General features: G+C 40.7%; 1 protein-coding gene and 1 long non-coding RNA gene across 7 annotated transcripts in view; one reads left to right on the top strand and one right to left on the bottom strand.

Moving 5' to 3' along the window:
- strbp (spermatid perinuclear RNA binding protein) overlaps window positions 1–2,606 on the bottom strand; it is a 69,350-nt gene extending 66,744 nt beyond the window's left edge. For 3 of the 6 annotated variants that reach the window (XM_086054166.1, XM_086054164.1, XM_086054165.1), the window contains exon 1: window positions 2,354–2,606. The gene's annotated coding sequence lies outside the window, so the exon portion shown is untranslated. The remainder of the gene's footprint in view (window positions 1–2,353) is intronic. The other 3 variants (XM_086054167.1, XM_086054169.1, XM_086054168.1) reach the window with 1 other exon arrangement.
- A 1,622-nt stretch (window positions 2,607–4,228) lies between these two features.
- LOC147135404 (uncharacterized) lies at window positions 4,229–5,907 on the top strand. The gene is made up of 4 exons (XR_015089907.1): window positions 4,229–4,357; window positions 4,573–4,668; window positions 5,295–5,395; window positions 5,539–5,907. It is a non-coding gene; the product is annotated as an uncharacterized LOC147135404 (long non-coding RNA).
- The last annotated feature ends 15,775 nt before the right edge of the window (window positions 5,908–21,682 follow it).

The raw sequence follows: 21,682 nt of genomic DNA on the forward strand, positions 1-21,682 counted from the left end.
TTTAAAAAAAAAAAAAAAGTACTAAAACTGACACTTAACTAAAAACAGCAAAATTCTTGGGAGGAAGTTTCACATTAGATTTCAATGGTAACACGGAAGCAACAATTTCCTGTAGACGGGGATCAGAGTATAGCTTCAGTCTTTCACACGGATGTGTACAAGGAAAGCTCCTCTTAAATAAACACCTGTAACTCTGTTGTTAAAAAAAATAAACATGCGACCGAAAAGCAGGAGACCCATGCAGAACTCTTAATATAAATCCTGATTTTAGAAGTAAAACTGGGAAATTACGTATGAACCCACAGACACAAATGAACCAGTTCCCTGTTCAGCTTCACATGAACAGCATCCTCAGTGCACACCACAAGAGCAACATTGTACGACTTGCAACAAGTAACAACCGAACAGCCCATACATAAATCAGTGAGCCAAGTGAGGCCAGGGCTACGGGGCCAAAACAAAGACACCCCACATTTCGACATGAGCGGGGCAGGTGTGACTGGTTGTGTGTCGCACCCGGGTGAGGCAGGGTGGAGCTCACAAAAATAAGCAACAAGGAAATAAGTCAGTCATAAAACCTGCGCAGACCTCCGGTAACAAAGATGTTTTGAAATAAAATTCACTGCTAAATGCTAGCTCACATTTAACCCTCCAGGTTCCAAGTTGGCCATTTGTGTCCATCTAACCCATTTTACATTTCAGTGAGGATAGCTGATTTGAGAAATGGGTGTTTTTATTAAAAGAATGTTTTAAAAATAAATAAATCATGTCCTGTGTTTAAAAATGTCAGTGTATGAGCTGACATGGTGTTGATACATGTGGAGTTAGCTTTGTGCAATTTCGGGCATCTGCGCATGCGGCTTGTTTTATACCTTCCGTCAATGTAAACGCAGCCATATTGGACATGTGTCAAGTGAAATGTACATAGAAATAATGTACCTAACTAATATATAAATGAAATTTTGTTTACCTAAAAAGTTTAATATAGCGAGTCCTCATTTTAGGAACGGGTTCCGTTCCTACACTGGCGATCTAACACGAATGTCAGAAGTCGAAGCACCAAAGTTTGGCGCGAACCCCATCCCAAATACTCAAGCAGAGGTAAACAAGCTCGGAGACGCAGCACAAAAGCACGCTTTTGGATCGAGGAGGAAACCAGCTGCTTCATTCATGTGGTGAGTGACATGAATATCAAGTGTTTTATTGGCAGTTGAAAGTAACAAGCGGAAATGACGTCCAATTGCGTCATGACACCGTGTGTCGCCGTACACAGTGGGTTATTCAAATGCCGGAGCAACTCTGTCCGCTCAATCATGTAAACGGGATATTCAGAATGTTTCAGAAACCGGAATTTTGGCTTTAACACGAATATTGACTGCACGGAGTCACTATGGAGCTGGGGACAAAATGGAGAAGGAGGCACGGGTGTCGTAAAGTGGAAACGTTGTAGGTCGCGTACGTCGTAATTTGAGGACTGCCTGTCTAACTGAACTGTATTTAGCCAGTGGTTCTTTCTCATACCAGTAGAGGGAGCCCCATACCACTAGTGGTAACACTAAAACCACATTGAGAATCACGAAGAGCAGTATTCAGTAGTATTGGCATTTTCCATGCCACATTCATACTCAAATGGTCGTATTCAAATATGATGCAGTGATTTACATTTTTTTTTAAAAACGTTTTAGCGTTTGTGCATTCAATGTTTTAGGGCTGCACTGTGGCTGGATGGAGGTTTTGTGACTTTGTAATAGTTCCTCTGAAGCTGTATGTTTTCTAGAACAGCAGTTCGTTCCTCAACCCTGATTTAAGTGCACAGGTATGCCAACCAGCTGGTTTAACAGGGCAAGACTGCAATTCAGCACTTCTCCAGGGGAGGTGAAAAGATAAAGTAAGGAAGTAGCCTCCACGTGGTCAAATTGTGCGTGCTTTGATTTAAAATCCAATGCAAAATACGACGAATGGTGACACAAATAAGCAAACAAACACAATTAGCTCGACGAGAGCTGGTGGATCTAATTTGGGCTTTAAGGGGTGACAGCGTGGTAAGGAAGTGCAGCGTCAAAACACCTGCAGTGCAAGATTCGCTTTTAGCCATTTCCGGCTCTGAAACCATTTGAAACATTTTAGCACGCGCTGAAACTACGCAATTTAAACAGTTTTTTTAAAGTTACGACATGAACATTGATAACTTTGGGCCAGGTTCCTCTTTTTTTATTTCGACGCGGAAATAGTCTTAAAACGACAGAAAAGGGGGGCGATAGTTGGACAAACCCAGGAAATAAACATTTAATCATAATTAAAATTTACATTTTCATTCAAACAGGCCGCTCCGTGAACAAATGCAACAACTTACGGCGTTCGCTGCGCTGGGGGAGGGATGGAAGACGTCGGCGCCAAATTACCGTAGAATCCAAACGGGTAAAAAATTACCCTCCAAAAATAAACACTCCCGGTTAAAAAAGAAAAGAAGAGGTGGCAATGTCCACGAGTGCCTCTAAAAGTGGCCACCACCGTCTTCGTGGAGCGAGAGCCCGGTGCCGCCTGCTGGTTTCTCCTTCTGCCTTCCGAGCAGGCAAGCACTGAGCTGAGGTCCCTGAGATGAATGGCGCATGGAGTGCGCATGCGCAAACTCAGCTCGCTCGGAATCAGCGCACACGCAAAACGCGGTGCATACTGTGCGTCTGAGAGCGTGAAAACGTGTTCTAATAATGTATATATACATATAAATGTAATATATGGCGTGAGTTATTGTCACACATAAGTTAATATCACCATAGAATGCCTTTGAGACGTCCCAATTTCTCCCTCTCCCCCGGCCCCCAGAAAAAGCTGAGATTTCCTATTGAACTTCATAATTATTGTAACAAGAGAATGTTGTGTTGCTTGAAATGCATATTGGCCAAGCTTCCACGCTTTTTAAAATAATTAATTACAAGCAGATAACGTTCATGCAAACAGCTAAAAATGTGAGCTTGCTGAAAGAGTGGACAAGGTGAAGGTGGACATGTTCGCAGCATGATTCAGTTAGGAAGCTGGCTATGTATGTTTAAAATATAGATTTCACAATTCTGAACAGTTTTTTAATATCTATTGGTGTTAGGGCTGCGACTAACGATTATATTATATTATATATTTTTTTACTTTTAAGTAGTTGTACTTTAGTTAGTAGAGCAATGTGACATGCCAAAATCACGTACATCAAATGGAGGAAAAAATATATAAAACGGAGGGAACACATTTTAAGAGACTGTATGCCAATGTTTGATCAATATGACCTCAGAGTTTTATTATTCTGCTACAGTTTTAGGACGACTGAGTGATTATGATGAGGGCACGACGCATGCATGCACTTCTGACCCACATTTGCTTGATGTGATAATTTAATAGTAACATGCACAAGTTAACGCTCCATTTTAAGATAAATGGTGATTAAATTAGGGTGTTTCTTCTCTGACACAACGGTCTGTTTTTGTGAAAGCAAAAAGTAATGTCTCTGGAATGTGTGTAGAAAGGACCGTTTGTCATTTGTTTTGATCCGAGGGGAAGCGTCCTCTTCTCTCAGACAGCCTTATAAATAATTCAGCTTGACTCTGCTCCCCTGCATGGTTTTATGCATGCAGCACACTCACACACACAAAATCACTAGACGCGCACACGCCCATGAGCATCCACAGATCGGTGTCAATCCACGCAATTAAAACTAATCTTGGGGCAAAATAAAGTTCAGGCAACATTCTCGTCATCTGCAAATACGAGGTGAGCTTTCTTGCATATCCGCGAGGAGGTGGGAGGATTACAAGGCTTCTGTCAACTATCAATAGCCTCGACGCGAGTGGGATGGAGGACGAGAGGGTGGAGGGGTTGCACGAATGCGCAGACGGTTCGGATGATGCTCCGAGTCCGCGTACTGTCCGTGAATCATCTGAAGAGGACAACCAGCATGGGACCACCGACCCCCCCCCCCCCCCTCCCCACTTCCGCTGTCCCAGTAGTGCAGCCTGAGCCGGAAACGCACATGCGCGAAAGTGTAAGCAAATGGAAAGAAAAGAAGCCATTTACCTGTACGGATGTCCCCCACATACGGTTCGTTCAAGGCTTGCGGTTATTTCCCTCCACTCACGCAGAGCTGCTGCTGCTGCTGCTGCTTCTCGACACTCCGACGGAAATTCACGCGACGGGATTTGTTCACGTGGTCACGCTTGTGGTTTCTAATTGGACGAGAGACACGGGCCGTTTGTCAGTCTGCTCGCACCTGCACGCTGGGACAGACTGACAGACGGTGACACTGGTGCAGTGTGTGTGTGTTCTTGATATTGTCATTTTCCAAGGATTAGATTGAGGTCACGGCAGTTAGAAGGTATTTGCATACTTAATAGTACGCATATATTTTCAAAAGTGTTGCGATAAAAGAATTTAAAAAATGCCAGACATCACAGATCGAATGTAAACAAACAATTTTTTACCAACCGTGATAGTTTGTCCATTTTGTTGGTGAATAACATACCTCACAATAATCAGTCACTTGGTTCATTCCGTCTTTTCTCTCACTTTACTTTACTTTACTTCACTAAGTGCGGCGTCCCCATGCATTATTCACCAATTAAGGAGACCACACCTGGCTCCACGTGAGAGGCAAATGGCAGGAGATCCCCGAAGTTGCAGGTGAAGGTGAATAATTTATTGATTATTCACACAATTTTAAACATGATTTAATAATTCAATATATTAGTAGTAAAAGCACCCTGTTATAAAGAAATAAAATACTTAAAAAAACATGTTGCTCAGTAACTTTAACTAAGGATCGGTGAAAAGGGGAAGAGGACTCCAGCTTCTCAATTGAAAAAAAGTCTACTTCCATAATCACATTGGGAAAATTTGACTCAAGTGTTTTTTTGTTTGTTTGTTTGTTTAATATCTGTATTTTTTATTTCCATTTATACTGTTTCATTTGTAATGTATTGGTTGATTTTGGCATACTGGTCCAGGGAAACTTGTCTTTTTCTGTCCAAAAAAGTTCATGGAGTTGAATGTCACATTTTCATTTAAAAGATGAATTTGTTACACATTTCTTTTGGTCATTTTCATAAGTTTTGATTGCCCCACTCACGCTATCACCCCCGCTCAGGGCATCTGTGATTGGGTGAATGTATTGCACATATTTGGAACTTATAGGCTATTTTGGCGTGATTACATTAACCAATCATTGCTTAATTAAAGAGATGCTAAAATAACTAACAAAAATACTGCAGATAATATTTCCTAACAAAAATAAAATGATTTTCGAATTTCTATAGGCTACATGTCATCATTTGTGATTGGATGATCGAGGATGCCGAGGTGGAACTCCCGCCTACACATGCAATGGCTTTTCTCCTTACGCCGCAAAGGGATAGAAGTACTGTCGTTTTCAGTTTATAGCAGTGTGCTATGCACTATACCAATAAACAAAACATTTGTATACAACTCGAATTGTTCCTAAACAGGGACGTTCGTAACTCGAGGTTCCACTGTATGTCACATCATGTTTTCCCATTTCAGATGCCAATGTCATCCATTTTATGGCCAATCAAGGGGAAAGCCGAGTATATGTCATCACATCATGTCACTAAACAAGGGTCGTGGTGGCCATCTGGAATTTCGGGAAAATATTGAGCTGTGTCGTGCAACTAATTACAGAACACTGACTGCATCAACGAACAATAATGCAATTCACAGCTCGCAGAGGCCATTGAGCTGTTATTGTTTTTATGGCAGCCCTTTTTGTTTGTGAGGTATGTTCAGTAATACGGGGGGAAAAAAACTATTGTACAGAATTGTATGTGTAAATGTGAAACATTTACAGCTTCTATACATACACAACAGGTTGATGACATGGTGTTTTGAAGCCAAACTTGCTAAAATATTGTTTTCATTATGGCTGGTGTTTTCGGACAAAAAATAAAGGCATGTACACATCGTATATTTGTTTATATAAATATGATAAGATATATGTCAGAAATCTGAAAATGATATCACAGTTGCTCAGAGCTCAGATAACGACCAATCACGGCTCACCTGTTTTCTGAAGCTGAGCCATGATCGGTCGTTACCTGAGCCCTGAGCAGATGTGATGTCATCTTCGGTCGCCAACAAAATGGCCGCCCCCTGAGATGGTTAAAAAGGGGTGGATTAACTCTTATTCCACAAACGCAATATCAATCAGGATGCCTTATTTCAACTATTTTACCTCCATAGAATATATTCTTGAAAAAATATATTTGGGTTGACTTCCCGTTTAAAAGTTTCAATTCCTAATCATTTCCCTTACTGCACACATCCAGTCTTACAGTTGATGTAGTGCACACTTGAGCTTGAAAAAAACATTTTAATAGCAGGGTTGAGGCAGGGGCCTGTGAACAAAGTAAAACCTTCAACGAAGCATTTTCACCATTCCCACTACAAGGCATGCACACAAACATACTATACACATGCACTTACTCCGCTACCCACCGAGGCCACGGCACAGCGGCAGTCAATGGTGCTGGAATATTTTTAGATTTCATGTGGGTTGCGGATGCCGGTCGGCTCGAGCCGGCCTCATCAACCATAACGGCAGCAATATTCAAGGCCTGTATTTACTTCTGTGCAACATTTACCTTTGTATATCTGACATCTCGCTCTTATGGCGGCCATAAATCCTCCCCTCCCCTCTCTACTGTCCTCCAGGCTTTTGGCACTGATGTATGTATGTTTCCTCCCCTTAGTGTTTCTGGCTGGAATTGAAAGAACACTGAGGTTTTTGTTTTTTTTAGGGCAAGAGAGGTTATTTATAATTGACTGTGAGCAATCTGACGTAGTTGCCACCGCTGAAAACCTGAAGTGTAGTTACTAGTTAATAATTGAAAAGCTCTGCCTTAAACACGTTGCATTAACATTAATAAAGGTTTTTGCGATGGTCCCACTTTGATCCTCTAACTAATTAGTTCCATTTCCATTATTTTCTGTGCGACAGAGGTCAAACAGCATCTTGCATTGTGTTGGACCTCAAAGGTTTCACTGACTTACAATGGAGGAGTTTCTGCGGCTTATGGAGTTGCAGGGTGACGGGCTTGTTATCCAGGAGAACAAAAGATGAAACAAGGGCAGCCGCCCTCTCCTCCCAAGTCCTTCTACCCCCTCATCCACCCCCCTTACAAACGCCTGCCATCTGACTCCTCTTTTTTTTTTCTTTTTTTTTCCAACTACAAAAGCACGGCCATGACCCATTGGTTGATCCTACGGACGGCGACACGGGCCCGATAGCGTGGAGAGAAACAGACGGACGGCGCATTATTTAGGCCTATATGTGAAGAGGAGGGTTGATTCATTTGGTAAGATGCCACCTGGATATGCGAGCACAAGCAGGACACAGAGGAGGGTTGGGCAGTGTTTGTGTGTGGAAGCCTTGCTGGGTTGGACCGAACCTGCATGGACAGGCAGCAGATGGTGGTGTCACCACATGAAGGTGGACGCTCACCAACACACACGCTGGCAGCCAAAAATATTCATCTCTATTTCAAATTGCGCCCGTTTTCTCTCCTCACTCGTCTTTGTCTTATCAATCATGCAAAGATGCATCGGCCTTCTTTAAGTGCTTGCGACTAGCACCCTTTCTAATTTAGTTTCCAATTAAAAACTTTCCTCATTATACTCTTGGGGCGATAACATGTCTCTGCCAACAATGGTATAATCAATCTTTTTAAGATGATCCTTAAATACCGTTCCAAATGATATTGCGGAGGTGTCGCATAGGTGAAATCTGCCGCCGAACAGATGTGCATGAAAAAACACAAGACATATTTTGTCGCTGTCAGGTGAAAAACACTTATTTCCATTTTTTTCATTTTCTTATTTTTACATGAATCATATTTTTGCGTTACAGACATCACATTAAAGTGAAAAATAAAAAAGTTTCCAAAATTGGAGATAAGTGTTTTTCACAGGACAGCGACGATATGCGCATATTCTTAAAGTGGAAGTCAACCCAAACATATTTTTTTCAAGAATATGTTCAATGCAAGCCCACTAGTTGAAACAAGGCATTCTGGTAAATATTGTATTTGTGGAATAAGAGTTAATCCACCCGTTTTTAGCCATCTCAGGGGTTGGCCATTTTCTCATTTCTGTCAACTGAAAATGACATCACAACTGCTCAGGGCTTAGGTATTGACCAATCACGGCTGACCTATTTTCAGAAGCTGAGCCGTGATTGGTCGCTATCTGAGCCCTGAGCAGTTGTGATGTCATTTTCAGTCGACAGAAGTAACAAAATGGCCAACCCCTGAGATGGCTAGATTTTGCTGCTTGACTCATATTGCACAAACGCAATGCCGTGTTTCAACTCGTGGCCCTGCTGGGAACATATTCTTGAAAAAAAATGTGTTTGGGTTGATTTCCCCTTTAAATAGAGGCTTATGGAAACACACACATGCCCTCACAGGGTGTGTGTGAGGGTGCAGCTGTCTTTAGAAGAAGGGCGGCATCTCTATTGTTGGATCTTGACAGATGACCAGTGAACTCGGTGGACCTGGAAAGCAATGTCAGTTTTCTTAATCAGCACTGTCGATTAGTGGTTAGCGCATCTGCCTAAAGAGGTCAAATCCTAGCTTTTGCATGCGTTTCCCTTTGCTCGCATGGATTCTCTCCTAAAAAAAACATGCATTTTAAAATCATTTAAATCAGCTGTAGGTGTGAATGTGAGTGCGGGTTGTTGTTTGTCTTCATGCGCCATATGATTGGCTGCCCACCAGGCCAGATTGTAACCACCTCTTCTCCAAATTCAGCTGGGATAGTCTCCAAAAAACATGCAAACCCCACACAGGAAACCCAGAGCCAAGATTCGAGCCCAAAACCTCAACACTGTGATGCAAATGTCCTAACCACTAACGCACCGTGTTCCTCCCGTCATAACATGCAGTGTAAATAATATCACATTCTGTACATGGATGACCAGGCAATAATATGACAACTCACAAACCACACCCACACACACAATGTGGTGTTGGGTGGGAAAATAATCCGGTGGTGTGAACATCTGTTGTCTGTGACAGGTAATGGTAAAGTGAGACTATATTGATACCCCCACCCAAGCCTGACAGAGATCAGCAACACACACACACACACACACACACACACACACGCACACAAATCCGGTAATGCAGCAGTGCAGTTCAAGCCTTTGCCAAGACTTGAGCTCGGGGGGTGCATTCATTAAGAGGGTTGACTCTGTATGTGTGAGAAACACATTAGTGTCAGTCAACCTAAATTTGGATAATGCCACACACTTGTTTTTGCACCCCGACAGTGGTGGCACACCCCTATAGACCACAATCCCTTCACAAAACACAACAACGAGCATTGCAGACAGAGGTAGCAAACGTACTCACATCTCAAGAGTAAAAAAGAGAAAAAAACTCAACTAAAAGTAGCAGTACTCATTCAACTGAAAAAATGAAATGTACTGGAGGACAAAAGTGAAAGTTAAAAATCTATAATTCTAAACCAGAAGTTACAAAAATAATTGTACTGAATTTGCACAAAAAAAAATGGAGATGTCTGCTTTTGTGTTTTAATTTTTAAAGCCTCACACTACGAATTAAACATGGCAACAAACTGGGACTAATTAAAATGAACCGCTGGCTAGGTGATGCAAAGCTGCGAAAGCATGGACATTAGGAGTCACTTGTGTAATTCCCCCGATAAAGTTTGGATTCTATCCACCAAAAAAAAAAAAAAAAAAAAGAACACGTCACATGGCTATTGGTTATCTTGAGCAATAAGTCGCAAATAAAAAAGCTAGCATGTACCATATGATCTTCTCAACTGATGACTGTTTCCTCATTTTCCTTTTCCTACCCCCTGATTTCATCTTTTACTCCCATCCTTCTGCTCCATCTCCTGAGGTTCACCACTGTGCCTCGGCGGTGACACTTCAAACCCAGCAGAATTGTGGCGAAAGCCACGAGCACAGTACAACATGAATAGCAGACTTCCATTTTATGTGCTCATATTCTTCCATTACTCTTTTTGTTGTTTGTCATTGTATTGAACCACTGTAGACAAGTGACATGTTCAGCCTTGACAATTCTCTGAAGGTTCCATTGCAAGAAAATGGGAATATGTCTTGTTTATTGAGTATGCATATCTAATATTTCTTAGTAGTTGTGTACGGGACAAGAAAGACAACATGAAGTTTGTGTGTGTCAATCAGTGTCTGTTTGCGTGTGCGTGTAAGCGAGTGAAAGAGTGCGCTTTATCCTTTCCATCTGTTGAGCAATAACCGACCTCACATCAGATCAGGTTGAGTGAAGAAAATAACAAACAACAATATTTCGGCTCGGTGATTTCCCGGCTGAGAGCCGAGGCCAAGTTGGCGCTTGTGAACGGCGAACGCAAACACACTGCTAATGAGGCTTTTGGAATTCCTACTGCTAACGTAGACCAGCAGTCACACACAAGACTCGGATCAAACTCTTGACTCCAGGGTCAAATCATCAATAAAATAACCCAGCATTGACTCGGTCCCAAACCGGACCCAGCACCGGGCTAGCTAATTTTACCAGATTTGAGTTACTTTTTTCACAACAACCAATCATGGCTTAGATTCAGAAAACAGGTCAGCCGTGATTGGTCGTTGTGAGCAGTTGTGATGTCATTTTCAGTCAACAGAAGACAAAATGGCCGCCCCCACAGATGATTAAAAACGAGTGCATTTTGCTGCCTTTATATTCCACAAACGCAAAATTAATCAGAATGTTGTGTTTCAAATAGTGGGCCTGCTGGGAACATATTTTTTCCAAGAATATGTTTGGGTTGACTCGCGCTTTCAGCAAATAAAGTAATATTAAAACTATATCTGGTGACCATTACACAAAAAATACACATGATACTTTTTTTTTTAATTAAAAAACGTCATAGTCTGTCTTCACGCTTGAGTTGTGTGCAGGCAGCGTGGGATCGGTTCCCGCTCAGTGACGGTGTCTGTGTGTGCCCTGCGACTGGCTGGCCAGTTCAGGGTGTAGTCTGTCTTTTGCCCATTGTCAACTGGGATAGGCTCCAGCACCTCCCCGCGACCCTGTACAGGATAAGCGGTTTGGAAAATGACACATGACACATGTCTCGAGTTCGGTTTCTGACTTTAATTTCAAGTTTTTCCTTGCGTTCCTTTGTCTGTCTCTCGTTAGGTTATTGAGCCCACCTGTGCTTGTCATGCCAGTCCCTGGTGTTAGCCAATCAGCTCCCTCCTACCCTCTGAGTCTTGTCCAGGTGTTCCTCGTTGTCTCGTCAACTTGTCTGAATTAAGTTCGCTTTCTTTCAGTCCTTGTCAGTTTGTTGTCATTTGTCCATGGTCACCAGTCTGTTGTTAAAGTCAACTCAATTCCCATCCTAGTGTTTAGATTCTTTTTGGACCTTGTTTTGGACTTAGTCCAGTGTCTTGTTAAATGCTTCATGTTGCACTTAATTTTTGTCTCATCCATGCATTCCTTGACAAAAAGAAATGGCTTTGCTCTACTAATGTAACTGTTTTCGTTTTAGTTGTATATATTGAGTTTCAAGCTGTTTTTCCCTATGCTGATGTCTTTCTTTGCATTCTCGCACGTGTGCGGTTTGCTTCTCTGTGTCCTGTAACTATACACAAAAGTCTCATTGAATTTCCCCTTGAGGGATCATAATTAGTATAACAAATGAATGACAATTGAAATGAAATGAATACCTCTTTGTACAGGGCACCTAGGGTTGAGAAATATTATTTTTCCCAAAAGAAATGAATAACGCAAAAGCTTTTTTTCTTTTTTTTTTTTTTGAAAGAGCAAAGTCTCCCGTGGTGGAGGAAATGACATACTGTAATTAGAATACCAAATGCGTGTTTAACTAGACTCACTGCAAAATGCTGTGAAGTGCAAGTGTCTTTACTTTCAGATCCTTAAATGAAGCGCAAAAAGGTAATGCTCTGAATCCCATTTATTCACTCTTCATTCTGCCAAGTGCAGGACATTCTCTGTGAGCATGTTAATTGTCTGGCTGCACAATTTTAAGATGTGATAATTGGTATGTGTCTGGATGGGTATTTTAGGTATGACTATTAGTGCAATGGGATCTGGCCCTAGTGGAATTAGCCCCGCAAAGTGATTGACGGGTCAGTCTTACTCTCTCGCAACAGCCTTCTTTATCACCTTTATCCTATCTGACATTGTTTGACGCTCTCACTTGAAAAACATTAGTCCTCTGACCCCCTCACTAATGACGCTTCAGACCTTTTCGGCCCGGCAACACAGATGAAAATTAGCGCAGGATATTTACATCTGCGGTGGTAATTGACTTGATTGTGTCTGAAACCTTCCACGGGCTTGTTGCACTTACGAATCTGGCATGTTGACTTTAAAAGGTGTTAATTGTGCTTGGCTTTTTGGAGATTCAGCTGTCTATTTCGCCTCAGATAACATGTGCGGCAAGGATGGTTGCGTCCACGCCAATTTTACTACACGTTTTTTTATATTGCCGCCGTAGTACAAATAGACGACTAATCTAAGCGAAATTGACCATTCATAGGTTCCAGTCCTAAAAAAAACATCATTCTTTTTAATAAAGGAAAAATGGCACTGTATCATACAAACTATAAGTGAAATCTACAATACAGAAATATAATTAAATGCATGTTTTGATAGCATTTTGGGCACTTATTTTCTAAAGGTTTAAACTTAAAAAACTTATAAACATATTTAAAAACATAACATATTGAGTAAGAGGAGCAGCAATGGATAAGAAAATTATTTGTACAGTGTTACAGTGTAGTGATCCCTCTGTGTGTTTACGGTAAAGAAATGCTGTTTTTCCGAATCAACAAACTTATTTCACGATATACATCACTAATTATTGCCCGAAGAGGTACATTGTAAAATGATCCTACAGCCATCACTGTCTGGTAGCATACAAAGCAGGATTTCAGAGGATTTAATGTTGAATAATCTTTAGCAGAAATTATAGGCTGATCTTGAAATAGGACTACTTCCTGTTTTCACTCTTCTTTCAAATGTACATAGTGTAAAACATTTACTGTGCCGCTATAGTGGCTAACAGTTTAACTACAAGGTAAGCAGAGTTGCATTGAGTTTAGTTAGATGCACAAATCAGTCAGTTTTAATCAACAGTCTGGCTTCTTTAAGTGTGGGATTATGAGTTCATTGTTCAGTTGTTTTTTTCTTTAAACTATAGATTCAAACCTTTTATACAACAGTTCATATGAATAAGTATTTCAACCACATTGCTTCTGAAAAGCAATTGTCAAATAAAAAGAAAAATGATAAATGAACATGATTAAAGTCATAGTAGACTGGTGTGAAACTCCAGCCAGCTGTTTAGTCTCGGCTATTTTATTAGAATAAAGTTTTAATATTATGAGAATAAGATGGTATTTTTACCTGTGAAAGTGAAAATTCTCATACGCATGTCAATACCACTATTTGTACAAAGGATTCAATTCTTGTGCCAAACTGAAAGGGAAAAAAAACCATTTTGACACTCACTAGTTAAAATTTCAATTTTAGCCTCATAAGATTATAATGCTTTACAAATGGACCATATCAGAGCGCAATAATATTGGGTTTCTTTTCTGCAGAATACACACATACACCAGTAAAGTTCTTTTTTTTTTTGTCATCCTGTCACAGATAGGCATTTAATTTCCTGTGGTTATGCAGTTTAGCACTAACTTCAAAGACTTCTCCCTTTCAAGTCAACAACAAAAAAAAATCAATAGATTTAATAACAGTGCATTGTAATTGTTTGATAGGTTTCTTTAGTGCAGCGTAGTGTATCCCAAAGTTGACCGCCGAGCACCTGTCCAATATGAACAAACCTATTGAGAATGCATGGACGAGAGCTTAAGTGAGTAACCACAGACAATTGAGTTGAACACCCTTGCCGTGGTACAAAATGACCCCTCGTGGTGCACACATGCACACAAAATTACAAGTTAATAATGCTGCGGTATTGTTGGAGCGACAGTTGCTGCAACAGTCAAAGCACAAACACGTGAGCAATGAGGTCAAGATGCTTTGGGAATTTCTGTCAGGCTAAGCAGTGTTGTTTACGAGCGCATTCTGTCTATCTAGCTGTACAACATACAAGGACAAGTGCCCAAGTGGAAAAAAAAAAAAAAAAAAAAATCAAGCATCTAGAAATAGCGTGTGTGTTCGGGAAGGGTGGGTTGGTTGGCGGTGGGATCATTAATGACCTTAATTAGATTAAGTCACTCTAAAAGAAACCATCTTGAGAGCACATGATCATTGTTCTGTTCTGAGATATTCCATTAACTATGTGGAAATAACACGCACTATGCCTTCCAATGCATATCTTATATATGTCAACAGATGGGATGATGATCGTGAGAAATCGTGCTTTTTCATTAAGTTAATACAACATAACCCCAAAATATCATTTGTTTTCTTCCCACTGGAGTGGCCGTCGAACAGTGGGAGTTTTGCTGACTGCTGTCCTCAGTGGTGACAGTGAAAGCATATTGCCGACGTCAGGCTTAATGATCACATCTCAAAAAACAATACAGGAATCTAAAAAGGTTTGTTGAGCTATTAACATTGTAGTGTCAAAGAGAGCAAGTCATTTTTAAAAATGTAGGCCAATAATTTGGTAAATAATTTGTAAAAATAACACATTACACATCTCACAGGGACTGGTTAATAGCATTGAATTGTGATAAAAAATTTAAGTTGACCAAATTTGGAGAATTCCACCTGACAGTGATGATAAACACCAGTGGAGACTTATTATATACGTATTTAAAATCCTTGAAACCCCATAATGTCTCCCATGTCTCCTTAAAGTGAAAATCAACCCAAACATATTTTTTTCAATAATATGTTCTATGCAGGCCCACTAGTTGAAACAAGGAATTCTGATAAATATTGCATTTGTGGAATAAGAGTTAATCCACCCGTTTTCAGCCATCTCTGTGGGCGGCCATTTTGTCATTTCTGACGACTGAAAATGACATCACAACTGCTCAGGGCTCAAGCAACGACCAATCACAGCTCAACTTCAGAACACAGGTGAGCTGTGTTTGGTTGTTACCTGAGCCCTGAGCATTTGTGATGTCATTTTTAGTCAACAGATGTGACAAAATGGTCGCTCCCAGATATGGCCAAAAATAGGTGAATTTTGCTGGTTAACTGATATTCCACACACGCAATATTAATCAGAATGCCGTGTTTCAACTTGTGGGCCTGCATAGAACAAAAAAAAATAAGCTTGGGTTGACTTCCGCTTTAAGGGGGCACAAATTCCCCATACCAGTTTAGATGATGTACAGTACATTTCGCAATGCCAATCGGAAACAAACTCACTTACCATTCTTTTAGGGGAAAATGCTGCACTGTGCACATGTCGCCAATACCAGAAATTTCCACTGGCCATGTGGCACACAAACTTTAATGGTAGAGGAACTCAGTTTGTAGACAGACACACTTTCAGAAATAGGTAGATAATTTAATTGGTTGATTAATTTCACACTTGACTGGTTGGCAGGCACTAAAGAGACTCAACTACCTGTATGCGAGCCACTAGAAAGATACATTTTCCAAAATATGATCCCTTTAATCAAGCTTCTGAATCGTAAATATTTCTCACAAGGATAACGTCACATGCAACTGATTTCAGCATGAAACATAATGCAGTAGAGGAAATTGATGGGAAATTAGCACTGGATTGATGACTGGATTTAGAATTCTACTGAAAATCAAAGTGGGATATTTTCATGACAGGCAGTGAATTTTAGAAAGACCATTCATACTGTGAGTCAGTGATGTGTATGATGCACTCGCTACACCATCACTTTGCTTCTGATGAGATCTTCAGTGGTCTTCTGGAGCACAGGCATTTTTTAAATTTTGCATAAAAATTGTATTATGTAATCATTTTGACATGATTAAGGTCAAGAGGCCTCCGGTCACTGTACTGGCCAGCATATTTTGCGTCGTGTCATCCTGGAGGAGCCCTTCTGCAATTAAAAAAAAAAAAACACAAGTGCTTGAAAAATACATTATTTCCCAACAAAGATAATATAGTTTGCTTTGATTTTTTTTAATTGGCTGGTGTGAAGAGGTTTGCGTTTGGGCATATTATTTTCTTGTCATTTATTAATTTAAAAATTGCCGGTTCAAGTCACTCCAAAATAGGTCTGTGTTCTACTTATTCAAGCATGCTACGTTTTGTGCAAAATCCTCAAAAAGGAAGCCTTGTGTATGGTGTCAAAATGAAAAAAAAAAAAACTCACTAAATATTTCCAATTCGCAGAGTATTTTTGTAGAAATGTGTTTCTTTGTATTCTAAAAATGTTTTGGTATTAAATTGGTGAGAGCTGCAAGTAAAGCTTAGATCACTCATGGAGTTCTCATAACCTTCACCTCTCCCCTGCTGAGTTAATGGATTTATACTGAGTGGTTGCACAATGACACAGTAAAGAAAATCCATCAAATGTATGCTCTGATGGTAAAGAAGCTCAATAACGAGCGTAAGGAAAGAGCCTCGGGCGGATAACGTTGGTGATTAACATTTTGGATTCATACGTGGTGACAATAGTCAATCAATAAAACGTGCTAGTTTTTCATCAACACTGCAATATGGCGGTGCAAAGTCAGGAACAAGGGGAGTTTATATCTGCACACCATTCAGGCTAAAATTTCAGCATTTTCCCTTGATTGCATTCAAAGTCGGCAGAGGCCCAATTATTGGATGTTGCTGAACGATTATCTTGAACGATTATACTGTGGCGTGAGGTGTGTAAGGACTGATTTTTTTCCTCCCGAATCTGACAATTGTAAACATGAAATACCTTTTTTATCACAAGTGATGCCGGTAACGAGTTACTAAGTAATATGTTACTCCAAAAAGTGCACATTTTTCATTAATGACTACCGGTAATCAAATGTGTTACTTAGCAGTCAAGTAATCAGACTACATTTACTTATGTCAAAAATTACTTTATGTTTCTACATAAAATGACAACAATGTTTCAAAGAATAGCGCCTTTCAGGCATTTGCTGACTGGTGACTGACTATGTGTGTACCCTGCTTTAATTGTTATTCAAAGGGAAGAAAAAAAGTCAATAGTGAGACCTATCGATTTAGATGGCAACAGTGCATGATCTCACAGAAAAATAAGTAGATGGAAGAAACTGGACATTTTTGTAGCCCTTAAAGCGGAAATCAACCCAAACACATTTTTTTTTTCAAGAATATGTTATCAGCAGGCCCACTAGTTCAAACCCGACATTCTGATTAATATTGCGTTTGTGGAATATGTGTTAAGCAGCAAAATCCACCTGTTTTTTGCCATCTCTGCTATTTTGTCATTTCTGTCGACTGAAAATGACATCACAACTACTCAGGCTTCAGGTAACGACCAATCACGGCTCAGCTTCAGAAAACAGGTCAGCTGTGATTGGTGGTTACCTGAGCCCTGAGCAGTTGTGATGTCATTTTCAGTCAACATAAGTGACAAAATGGCCGCCCCCGGAGATGGCTAAAAACGGGTGGATTTTGCTGCTTAACTCATATCCCACAAACGCAATATATTTCAGAATGCCTTGTTTCAACTAGTGGGCTTGCTTAGAACATATTCTTGAAAAAAATATATTTGGGTTGACTTCACCTTTCACCAGATATAGCATGTACAGGCATACTGTATTCATTATTGAGTTGAATTTTTTTTTTCGCTTTGATAACTTTCATCTGTCTGAGTTAAGGCAAACCAATCCATCACTATACACTCACAGGCACCTCAGTAGAATCACAACGCAATAAACAATAATTTATACAAAGGAGTCGCTCCGAAGGGGTGCAGGGATTCATATACAATTTTCCGCAGATCACAAACATCAGAATGTCATGTTTGATCAGATGGTGGGAAGAGACAGGTCGTGGGGGGAAATAAATACAAGGAGGCCTGACGCATGATGAAATAAGATTACATGTTGTGGGAGTAACATGACCTTGGGTTGACAAAGAGCAGCGGAAGAAAAGAGGCAGGTGGGCAAGGGAATCGATGGATGAGGGAGCAGGAGGCAAAGCGAACTTAAGGATCAAGTTCTATGCAACGCCTGAGGCCTTGCTGCTACACTTGGGAGCTGCAGCTTGAAGCTGCAGCTTGACAGCTGGGGTCATCTAAGTCGAGTCTACAAAGAAAGTGGTGCATCTTTATGGTGAGCCTGGTGCAAAATAAAGCGAAGGAATGCTACCATGACCGCTAGAGGGATGTGGAAAAAAAAAAAAAGTCACTGTTGTACTTTCAGGCTTTTATTGCTACTAACAGTCAAACACACAAATACAAAATGAGAACACTCACAAAGGGTTAAGGTGGGCCAAAGTTCACATCCAGATACACTCACAAGACTAACTGATCAGGTTCCTGATGTCAGCCACTAAGCCAGGGGTGGTTCAACGACAAATTTTCATCACCACTATTGGAGGGCCACAACAAATACCATTTGTTGCTTGTGTTGCACAATTTCCTAGTTTATTTCAGTCCTCGTCGTTTGCTAGTCAAGTCTTTCTCCTTGTGTTTGTTTTGATGTTTTAAACGTTGTTATTTTGGACTTCTGTTCATTTGTTCTGTTGGAAAAATAAATCTTTTTTTTAAAAAAAACAACAACAAAAAACATCCTGACTCCATGCCTCCAGCAATCTGTCAATCACACGTAGCCCGGCTAGCCGTAACAGAATGAATGGCATTTCAATTCAATTCAATGGCGAAATTGCAAATGAATATATCGCTGTAAGGTAATTTAAATAATGGAATTAAACAGATATACAACAAATTAGAAAGTCATTTCCTTCAGGCCTCTCTCCTCTATTAAAAATCCCACTAAGTGCATATATGCATCTCAGGAGGAAGCTCCTCATTCCTGTTGGGTTGAAAAATCTGTACAATGACCATTGAAATATTCTGTCTTGGTAGCTAAATTGCACGCATGCGCTATACTAAAGGTATTCTCAATTACACTACCTCACCCTTCCAGAAGCAGGTCCACTGGTGACAGATCCCTGTAGTGACTCAACCATCTTCAACTGGGCCCACTATCGATGTACTCATGGTAAACCATCCCACTTCAATCACTGTTTGTTGCAGAAGCCCATAAAAGACTCCCCTTTCAGAAATTGATTGAGGTTTATTGGGTTAAAAAAAATAAAATTAAAAAAAAACTTGTACACCTTCAAGGCTGACCTTTCCACTTCTGATGCCATTTCTCACGGAGGTCTGAGTACCCTCAAATGGGATTTGAAGCCAGGTTAATTGGGGTAAAAAACCTGGACAACTTCAAGGTTCTGTTGTCGCTGACATCTGAAATTAGAGTACGGATGGAGCTTTGAACATGGATGCGGCCAAGTAAAGTTGACTTGTCAAATAGTTGGCTCAACCCCTAATTCGAAACAGGGTTTATTGGTTTTCAAACCTCTAAACCATTCCCTATCTGACATCGTTTGATTTTTCCATCGGTGTGGAAGTGAGTGAAAGGGCGCTGTGCCCTGTGATTGTCTTCTGACCAAATTCAACTGCTGCGGCTCACCTATGACCCTAATGGGGACAAACAATACAGAAAATAGATGGAATAAATAAATATAATTTCCAGACATTCAGCATATAAATAACTATTGCATGAAATCACTTGTACAGGCAGAGAGGCAGCTGGGGTATCATTAGTGCCAGCGCCTCGTATCATCTGTCCCAGAAGCGCTCTCTTCTTGTCAGGGTGAGTCTGACATGACTTTTTTTTTCTCGCGCAAATCAAAAGTAAGACAAGGGCGGCAGCATGTACAAAGGTCATATATTTATACGTTTCCTGAAACACCGACACGCTTGACGGCCATTGTAAATTAGGAAGCTATAACAAGAAGTGAGAGATACCAGGAGGGCACCTGCTCTCAAAAGTGCTTTTACATCAGAAAACATTGAATGCGCACACACAGATGATGTAAATGAAGATGATGATTTTTTTTTTTTTTTTTTTTTACAGAATCGATCGACAGTTGTTTCAGGAGCTGTGATGCAATCATTCTGGTTGAACCAGAAATCTTCGATAGTTGTAGCGGGGCGGACCTTTGACCATGGGTGTCAATCTGAGGGGCGGGGGATATTTTCAAGAAATTATGGAGACCCCAAGCATGTTGAGGGTCCTTGTGAACCTTTTACAGCCAACCCCCACAACCCCCCAAAATAAATTTGGGACAATTGCTTTACGTAATCTTTTTTTAAACCCACTAAAATTGGCCTGTTTTGAGGGGGCGGTCTTGTCTCATGTAAATGAACCACTGCCCACCACGCCCACTCTACTGCAGAGCCAATGAAGAGTGTGGCTATTATTACCATGATGATTATGGGTGGAGCTATGGGGTGACTACATGTTTCGCCAGAGTCTAAAAAAAAGACAACATCAATTGTATTTTCATTCTTCGAGGCAGCACTTCATCACCAAGCTGCTGAATTACACTTGTCAGTTCATGTGAGAGAGATACCACATCATGTTTGGTCTCTTGTTTTACATCCAGGCACTTTTTCAAACCTGCGGCAACCTTAAAATACGGTTTGTGGTTTCTGTAAATGAACAAGATGGGTGGGTGTAGGGGAGGGGGATCATTTTCGGACATTGTTGTCGTGTCGAGGCACTTTTAAGGTCATTGGCTACCTTGAAATAATGTTTGCGGTCGGTACGGCCATAAATCATCAAAGATGACCGTGAAACCTTGCGAACTCACAGCGGGGGACCTCCGGTCACCCAAAAATGGCCACATTTTTGAGGCGGGTACATTTCCACCCAATTTTTCTATAATGATACTTTTTCAGGTGCAGGGCTGCCACAAGATAGGGTTTATATACAGTGTTGCAACAGCTCCATGAATCATTCCAGATGGCCCTAAAACCTTACAAACCAGCAGAAGCAGCCCTCTGAGTATCAAAATACAGCATCAAATATACTTACTTGGTGAGGGTGGTCAATATTCTTCTTTTTTTTTCTTCCCAGTTGGGCACTTTTTCAAGAGCTTGACTACCGCGAAATAGGATTTACGACCATGCGCTGGCTGCCATGGGCACGAATAACCAAGAACTACCCTGACATGAAGTGAGGGACCCGTGAGCACAAAAAAGGCATTAAATGCAGTTTTGGAGACGAGTCAATTTAAGGCCATTTTTGAAGTTCAGTCATGTTTTTAAATAGAGTTCATGTCCGACCGACACAGTCCCAAATTGACAACACTCACACCAGGGATGGAGCCAGAATGTGGCTAATGGGTGGGCCTGGAAAAATCAGGGTGGGCCTGAATATTTCCCTCACTGAGCACAATCCTCCTGTCCCGACACTGAATAATATGAAGTTCAGATCTTCCTTAGACAACCACAATTATGCCATTCTTAATATTCAAGACAAAAAAAACACAACGAAACACAAATTCAAAAACTATTTTATAATAATTTACAAAAAAATGAAAAGTATATATTTTTTCATGAATCTTACTGGGTGGGTAGTCTCTCAATATGAGTGGGCCTGTGCCCACCCAGGCCCACCCATAGCTCCGCCCCTGACTCACACTCACATATGGACAATTTTGATTCTTCCATTAATCTAACATGCCTATTTTACAATGTGGGAGGAAG

This window comes from Filicampus tigris, chromosome 15, assembly GCF_054856515.1.
Source record: "Filicampus tigris isolate MCC_2025a chromosome 15, RoL_Ftig_1.0, whole genome shotgun sequence".
NCBI lineage: Eukaryota > Metazoa > Chordata > Actinopteri > Syngnathiformes > Syngnathidae > Filicampus > Filicampus tigris.